General features: G+C 57.5%; 1 long non-coding RNA gene across 1 annotated transcript; it reads left to right on the top strand.

Annotated features, from left to right (window-relative positions):
- Positions 1-2,285: 2,285 nt before the first annotated feature.
- Positions 2,286-3,324, top strand: LOC309585843. Its single transcript, XR_014227326.1, has 3 exons — positions 2,286-2,469; positions 2,842-2,928; positions 3,114-3,324. It is a non-coding gene; the product is annotated as an uncharacterized lncRNA (long non-coding RNA).
- Positions 3,325-7,311: the final 3,987 nt, after the last annotated feature.

Genomic DNA, 7,311 nt, shown 5'->3' with positions numbered 1-7,311 from the left:
TTGGAATCGCCGTGCTTATGCTCAGTGGCAAAAGCACAAACCCAGAAGCAAGGCAGAAAAGGGTACTTACTTTCAAGACATGCGAGATTTGTAAAGAATTACAAATGACCAAAGAAAAAGGGGGGATTGAGAAACGGGTGATCAATACTTTACTCATGTAAGCACAGTTAACTATTGGGAGACAGCAAATGTTAATCACAAAACCTGAGAAGCAGGATTCGCCCTAATCTTGTCAAGATAAGAGGAACAAGAATCTGTTTGAAACCAGCACAGAAACTGCTGAGTCACCCCACAAAGGACTGCCCATGCTCCAGAAAGAAAGGTGAAAAGTGCATTGTGATGAAGAGTACTGATCTTCATTGGAAAGACCCGCGAGGAAGAAGAGGAGCCTTCCTCAGTGCGACCACCAGGACACACCACTCATGTGTGACACATATGCTAATGATATTAATGACTTCCAAGAACTGATTTGTATAACCACCCCTATCCCAAAGAATGTGATGAATATTAATGAATTTTACCCATAATATTGTGTTGTAGGAAGTGCTGTGTGTGTGTGTGTGTGTGTGTGTGTGTGTGTTTTTGGAGGAGAGATCCCCCACGTATCCGGCACTGAATAAAGCAAATACCCACTTCTCTGAGTGTCTCTGAAGTGCCTCTTGGCCCAGTTTGGGCGATTCGGGATCCCAAAAAGCTGCCAGGGATCCCAAAATCTCCAAAATCCTGTCAGGGATCCCAAAAACCCCATCAGGAACACCTCCAAACCTGCTGGGACATGTCTCGCATGGTGGCCAGGACTGCAGACCCCAAAATCCTGAAAGGGACCCTAAAAACCCCGTCAGGGATCCCCTGGCACAGGTCCCGCATGCAACCCCAAAAACCCCCAAAAATTCATCAGGGGGTCCCAAAAAGCCCCCAGGAACACCCCAGGGACCCCAAACCCTGGCTGCGACAGGTTCTGCGTGGTGGCCAGAACTGTGGACCCCAAAATCCCGTCAAGGACACCCCAAAATCCTGTCGGGGACCCCCTCCCGTGTTGGGGACAGTCCTGGGGTGTCCCCCATCCCCTCTCGGTTTGTCCCTTGTCTCCCTCCCGTGCTGGGGACAAGCCGGGGGTGTCCCCCCCATCCCCTCCCGGTGCATCCCGTGTCCCCTCCCGCCTTGGGGACATTTGGGGACATCCCCCTCACCCAGGTAGCCGCACGGCCACGTCCAGGCCGATGCCCGAGGAGCAGCGGTGACAGGAACAGTGCGCGCCGGGGGGCGGCCATGGCTGTCACCCCCCCCCGGGCAAAGGCTCTTAACGGGATCAGCGCTCACGTGGCACCGGGACCGGGATCAGGATCGGGATCGGGGTCAGGATCAGGGTCAGCCACCCCCGGGATCGGGATCGGGATCGGGGTCAGCCACCCCCGGGATCGGGATTGGGGTCAGGATTGGGGTCCGAACCGTGGTCAGGATCGGGATCAGCCGCCCCCGGAATCGGGATCGGGGTCAGCCACTCCCGGGATCGGGATCGGGACCGCGATTAGAATGGGGATCCGCGCCCCCATGATGGGGGGAGATTTGGGGACATTCTTGGAGACAGCACAAAGTGGGGGGAGCTCGGGGGGCGGCCCCCTCTCCTGGGGACCCTAAATCCCCCCCCTCCCCACCCCAGGGGACTCTGGGGACCCCAAAACTTCCCCTCCTCGAGTGGCCAGAGCGAGCTCCACGCTCCGGGACTGGACACTCCCTGGACAGGGCTCCGCGCTTGACACCCCCCGAACCGGGCTCCGCGCTCCGGGACCGGACACCGGACACCACGTCCAACAACTAAATGCGGACCGGCCTTCTTATTTGCATAACCCCGCCCACCAGAACGACAAACCACTGGGCAATACCAGCGTAATTTGCATGGTCACGCCCACAAACCCACACGCCACACCGAGCAGGGCCCACCTATTTTACATAACCACGCCCACCTCCTGCAAACGCACGGCGGGAAACGTTCCGCTATTTCCATAACCACGCCCACCCACGCCCACCAATCACACCGCGGTATTCCCCTTGTATTTTGCATAACCCCGCCCTCATCCTGGCCACGCCCAGCACCGGCTGCAGCCGCCGCCAGTCGCTGTTGCCTCCCAGTGCTCCCAGTAAGTGCCGTACTGGGAGGGATCGTGCTCCCAGTTCCTTCCCGGTGCTCTCAGTATCGGTCCCAGTGCCGCGCGGGGCGGGGCCGCTTTGGGAACCCCCCAGGGCACAGCGCGGCTGCTTTGGGGTGTCGGAACCTGCCCGGGCCGGGGCGGGAGCGGAGGAGCAGCGCGAGGAAGAGGAGGGAGAGAGGAGGAGGAGGAGGAAGAGGAGGAGCAGGAAAAGGAGGAGGAGGAAGAGGAGGAGCAGCAGCAGAAGCGCGCGGTTCCCCCGCCCGCCCGCTGAGGCCGCAGCTCCCCCGGCTCCGGCAGCATCGCCCCCCCGCATCCCGAGGTGAGCGGGGAGGGGGAGCTCGCCCCAAATCCATCGGGGGTCTCCGGGAGGGTTTTTTGCGGGGCAGGCGATGTTCGGAGCTTGCAGGAGCCCAAAGCTGAGCCGCAAATGGCCCTTGGGGGGGGTGTGGGGGCGATATCGGTTTTGGGGATGCCCGGGAGAGCCGGGGGGGAACGCGGGAGCCCCGGAGTAGGGAGAGCGGAGGGGGGCGATTCCGGGGCCGGGGGACCCCCTGCAGCCTGGAGGGGTGGGGGAGGCTGGAGATGAGTGGGGTCCGGGCCCCTCGACACTGAAAGGAGCGGCGACTTCTCGAGCTGGGCTCGGGCAGCGGAACCACCAAACCCAAGGCGCTCAGGCCTTGTTTTCCCCCAGAGCAGGATTTCCCATTGCCAAGCCGTGGCCGGATGGAGGAGGAGGAGGCCGCGAAGAAGAGGAAAATGCCCCGGGAGCCCCAGGCAGGTGAGGAGGAAGTCACTGCCCCTTCCCCTTCTCTCCTGCTCCATCTCCGAGCCCAGCATCGCCCCCGGCTGCAGGACAGCCCCGCTGCCGACGCCGTCCTGCCGGGGACGGACTGGGGGGATCTCCTTCCCCTTCCCTGTGGCACGGAGGCAAATCCCATCCTCTCCTTGTCCTTCCTCCACCAGACAGGGAGCTGAGCACGGAGCGCAGAGAGGACAAATCCCCGTGGCAGAAGGTGGTGGGAGAGGCCGTTTTGAGCGGCTCCACGGGGCAGGAATCTAAGGGGGAGGAAAAGCCCCAGAGATGCTGCACAAGGAGGGGCTGCAAGCACAGCCCAAGGAGGTCCAAGGAGGAAGGGGGCCGGAGATCCAGCCAGAGCTTGGAGCTGGGGGTCCATGAACAGCTTCGCAATGGGGAGAAGCCCCACAAGTGCTCAAAATGTGGGAAGGGCTTCAGGTGGAAGTCCAGACTGATTGTCCACCAGAGAATCCACACCGGGGAGAGGCCCTATGAGTGTGGGGAGTGTGGGAAGAGCTTCAGAGACAGCTCCAGTCTGATCCGCCACTGGAAAATCCACACAGGGGAGAGGCCCTACGAGTGTGAGGAGTGTGGGCAGAGCTTCAGCCAGAGCTCCAACCTGATTGTCCACCAGAGAAGCCACACAGGGGAGAGGCCCTACGAGTGTGGGGAGTGTGGGAAGAGCTTCGGCCGGAGATCCAGCCTGTGGGCACACCAGCGGACACACACAGGGGAGAGGCCCTACGAGTGTGGGGAGTGTGGGAAGAGGTTTCCAAGGAGCTGCAGTCTCCTCAAACATGAGCAGAGTCACACGGATGAGAGGCCCTTCCGCTGCCCCGACTGCGGGAAGGGCTTCCAGCGCAACTACACCCTCATCATCCACCGGCGCATCCACACCGGGGAGAGGCCCTACGAGTGTCCCCAGTGTGGGAAGAGCTTCTCACAGAGCTCTTCCTTGACCCAGCACCAACAGAGGCACCACTAAGGGAAGCCCTGCGAGTGCCCCGAGTGCGGGAAGAGCTTCGTGCGCTGCTCCAGCTCCATCCCCCGTGGGAGGATCGGCATTGGATGATCCCCAGTGACCCCCGTTGGGCAGAGCCCCAGAGCTCCGTGGTGCTGGTGATCTGTGTGGGAAGACACCAGGCTGGGGGGCTCCACCTCTTCCTGGCTCCCCGTGGCCTTGATTTTCTTTTCATTTCTCTTTGTCCTTTCAAAACACCCAAACCCAGGGTAAAAATAAAGATGTTGAACTAAGACATGGATGGGGACCTGGGGGGATCTTCCAGGAGATATGGGAGATGCTGGCTTCAAGGGAGTTGAGGGTTTCTGGTGATTCATTAAGTCTCGATATCCATGGACAAAGACCCTCTAACTAATTAAAGTTAGAAAGTGGTATGTTTATTCAGGCACCAGCGGGGGGGCATGGGAGTAGCCTCCTAAAGACATGCCAGCCAAGTACAAGGTTTCTCATTCTCTATTTATTACTCAAAGTTTTACATCTTCTGCATATGTATGACCCCAGCACCTCCCATCCTCCGCTTTGTATTAAAATGAGATCATTGGTCTTTCATGTATGTGCAGTTTCTCTCTTGAATTGGGTCAGTGGTCCTGAAAGAGGAAGTCAGGAATGTCTTCCTCACAGTGACCTTTTTACCTCCTTGCTGTAGCAGGCCTTCATGACCTCTTGGCGCAGCCCAAGATCTCCTACTTTTGATTAATTATTACAAAACCCAGGTGCTGTTCTTGGTTCTATTAGTTTCAATTTCTTTTGATGACAGTTCATTCATTTTGTTTCCTTCTATAAACAAAACTTAAAAATATAATGGCAAATAATACATCACTTAGCTCTAGCTTAGGCATCTACTAAGTATTAACTTATCTTTTGTTTTTCTACTTTGTGTCTTAATACAAATTTCTTCTAACTCTTAGCTAAAATTTTAACTTTTCAGAACCTTGACTCACTTAAACACCGAAGAAAGCAGTATTTCTCTCAGGTTTGCTATAGCATATGCACAGGGGCATGCACACAGACAGAAACAGTCAGTGCAAGCAAGGTTCCTGTGAAAAATTCCCCTCAGAGGTCAGTGAAATCCTCACTTTGGAAGCTTTTTCCTCTCCTGCTGGGCACAGGATCAGGCCTTGAGGAGTGAGAGTATCGGCCCAGGACACATCGTGGTTTGGCGATCTCCAGGTATAGCAAACCTGAAGGTTTGCTGGCTCTGAGAGGCCCCCTCAGAGGGAGAGTGCTGGTCACAGCCCACGGTGGCCCAGGAGAACTCAAAGGGTCTCCTTTTGGGCTGCTGTTGAGAGGGTCCCAAGAGAGTGGGCTTCAGCCATAATGATGTTTCATCCCGGCCACAGTTTGGGTCGGCACTTTCTCTGAAAGTGGGAGAACAGTAATGCTATGCCATTCAGGCAAGAGAAACCTTTTCCAGGGCTGGTCATAAGGAAAGCAGGAGCTCCTCAGCAATTCCTGGGAGCAGACAGTATTTCTGACAAGCTCGGAAAGAGCTGAGCCCAGGTGCTGTTTTCAAGGCCAAGGCCTAACAAGCATTTCTCAGATCACAGTGCAGCCTGGAAAGGAGGAGAGGGGAATGGACCAGCACACTGGGATCCCAGGGATGTCCATGGCCTGGGGGGACGCTGGAACAGTGCCAGGCACCCACCAAAGCCACTTTGTCCCTGCCCCCTGCAGCCACACAGGGGAGAGAAAATTTAACCAAGGGTTCCTAGGATGGGATAAGACTGGGAGAGATCCCTCAGCAAACACCAGCACGGGCACAACAGACTCAGCCTGGGCACAGGGAGGGAATTTATTCCCAACCAAATCCCAGCAGCACAAGGAGAAGGCAAAGAAATCTCTCCAACACCTTCCCCCCACCCAGCGGGGATCACCCGGAACGGGGGTCACCAGGGCTCTGCCCAACGGGGGTCACTGGGGATCATCCAACGCCGATCCTCCCACGGGGGATGGAGCTGGAGCAGCGCACGAAGCTCTTCCCGCACTCGGGGCACTCGCGGGGCTTCCCTTAGCGGTGCCTCCGTTGGTGTTGGGTCAAGTGAGAGCTGCTGGAGAAGCTCTTCCCACACTGGGGACACTCGTAGGGCCTCTCCCCAGTGTGGATGCGCCGGTGGGTGATGAGGGTGGAGTTGTGTTTGAAGCCCTTCCCGCAGTCGGGGCAGCGGAAGGGCCTCTCATCCGTGTGAATGCGCTGATGTTGGAGGAGGTGGGAGCTCCTCTGAAACCTCTTCCCACACTCAGAGCACTCGTAGGGCCTCTCCCCGGTGTGGGTGTGCTGGTGTGCCCTCAGGTCAGAGCTCCACCCAAAGCTCTTCCCACAATCCAAGCACTCATAGGGCCGTTCCCCGGTGTGGACCACCTGGTGCTGGATCAGCTCAGAGCTGCTGGTGAAGCTCTTCCCACATTCCCCACACTCGTAGGGCCTCTCCCCGGTATGGATGCGCCGGTGGGTGACGAGGGTGCAATTTTGCTTGAAGCCCTTCCCGCAGTCGGGGCAGCAGAAGGGCCTCTCTTTTGTGTGAATCCACTGATGTACGAGGAGATTGAAGGTGGTCGGAAATCTCTTCCCACACTCCCCACACTCATAGGGCCTCTCCCCGGTGTGGGTTCGCTGGTGCTTTCTCAGGGCAGAGCTCCAGCCGAAGCTCTTCCCACATTCCAAGCAGTCATAGGGCCATTCCCTGGTGTGGATCACCTGGTGCCGGATCAGGTGGGAGCTCTGCCTGAAGCTCTTCCCACATTCCCCACACTCATAGGGCTTTTCCTCAGTGTGGATCCTCTGGTGTTCCCTCAGGCTGGAGTTCCATCTGAAGCCCTTCCCACATTCCAAGCACTTGTGGGGCTTCTCCTGTCTTGGTTTTGAAAGACAGGTGTCTGCTAAGGTAGGCGGAAGCCTCCCTTGAAATGGCAGATGTAACCCTTTTCCCTCCGAGTTATTATAATTTTGAAAATCAAGGGCCTTTAGGCAAAGGTGTGGGAAATAGGAATAACAGTTCTTTACTATTATATATATATAACCAGTCAAACAAAACAGCAATAACTATGGCAGTAACAGCAAACAATCACAAACCCAGTGCCAGCCTTCTCGGCTGTCAGGCCCTTTCCCCTCGGGTGCAGTTCCGCTCGCAGCCGGCAGGGGCGCTGGCGGCTCCCGGTGAGCAGGGCAGGTGCGATGGTTCCCCCGCGGCTGCAGGGGGCGCTCCGGAGCGAGCTCGGGGAGCACGCGGCACCGGCGGCCTGGGATCCCGGGAAGAGATGGAACAAAGGCTTCACAAACCGCTGGGCAGCCGATCCCGGGATCCCGGGAAGGGATGGAACAAAGGCTTCACAAACCGCTGGGCAGC

Source organism: Coloeus monedula (genome assembly GCF_965178545.1).
Source record: "Coloeus monedula genome assembly, contig: HAP1_SCAFFOLD_576, whole genome shotgun sequence".
NCBI classification, from domain to species: Eukaryota; Metazoa; Chordata; class Aves; order Passeriformes; family Corvidae; genus Coloeus; species Coloeus monedula.
The sequence above is the reverse complement of the archived record's forward strand: the minus strand, read 5'-3'. Positions and strand labels throughout refer to the sequence as shown.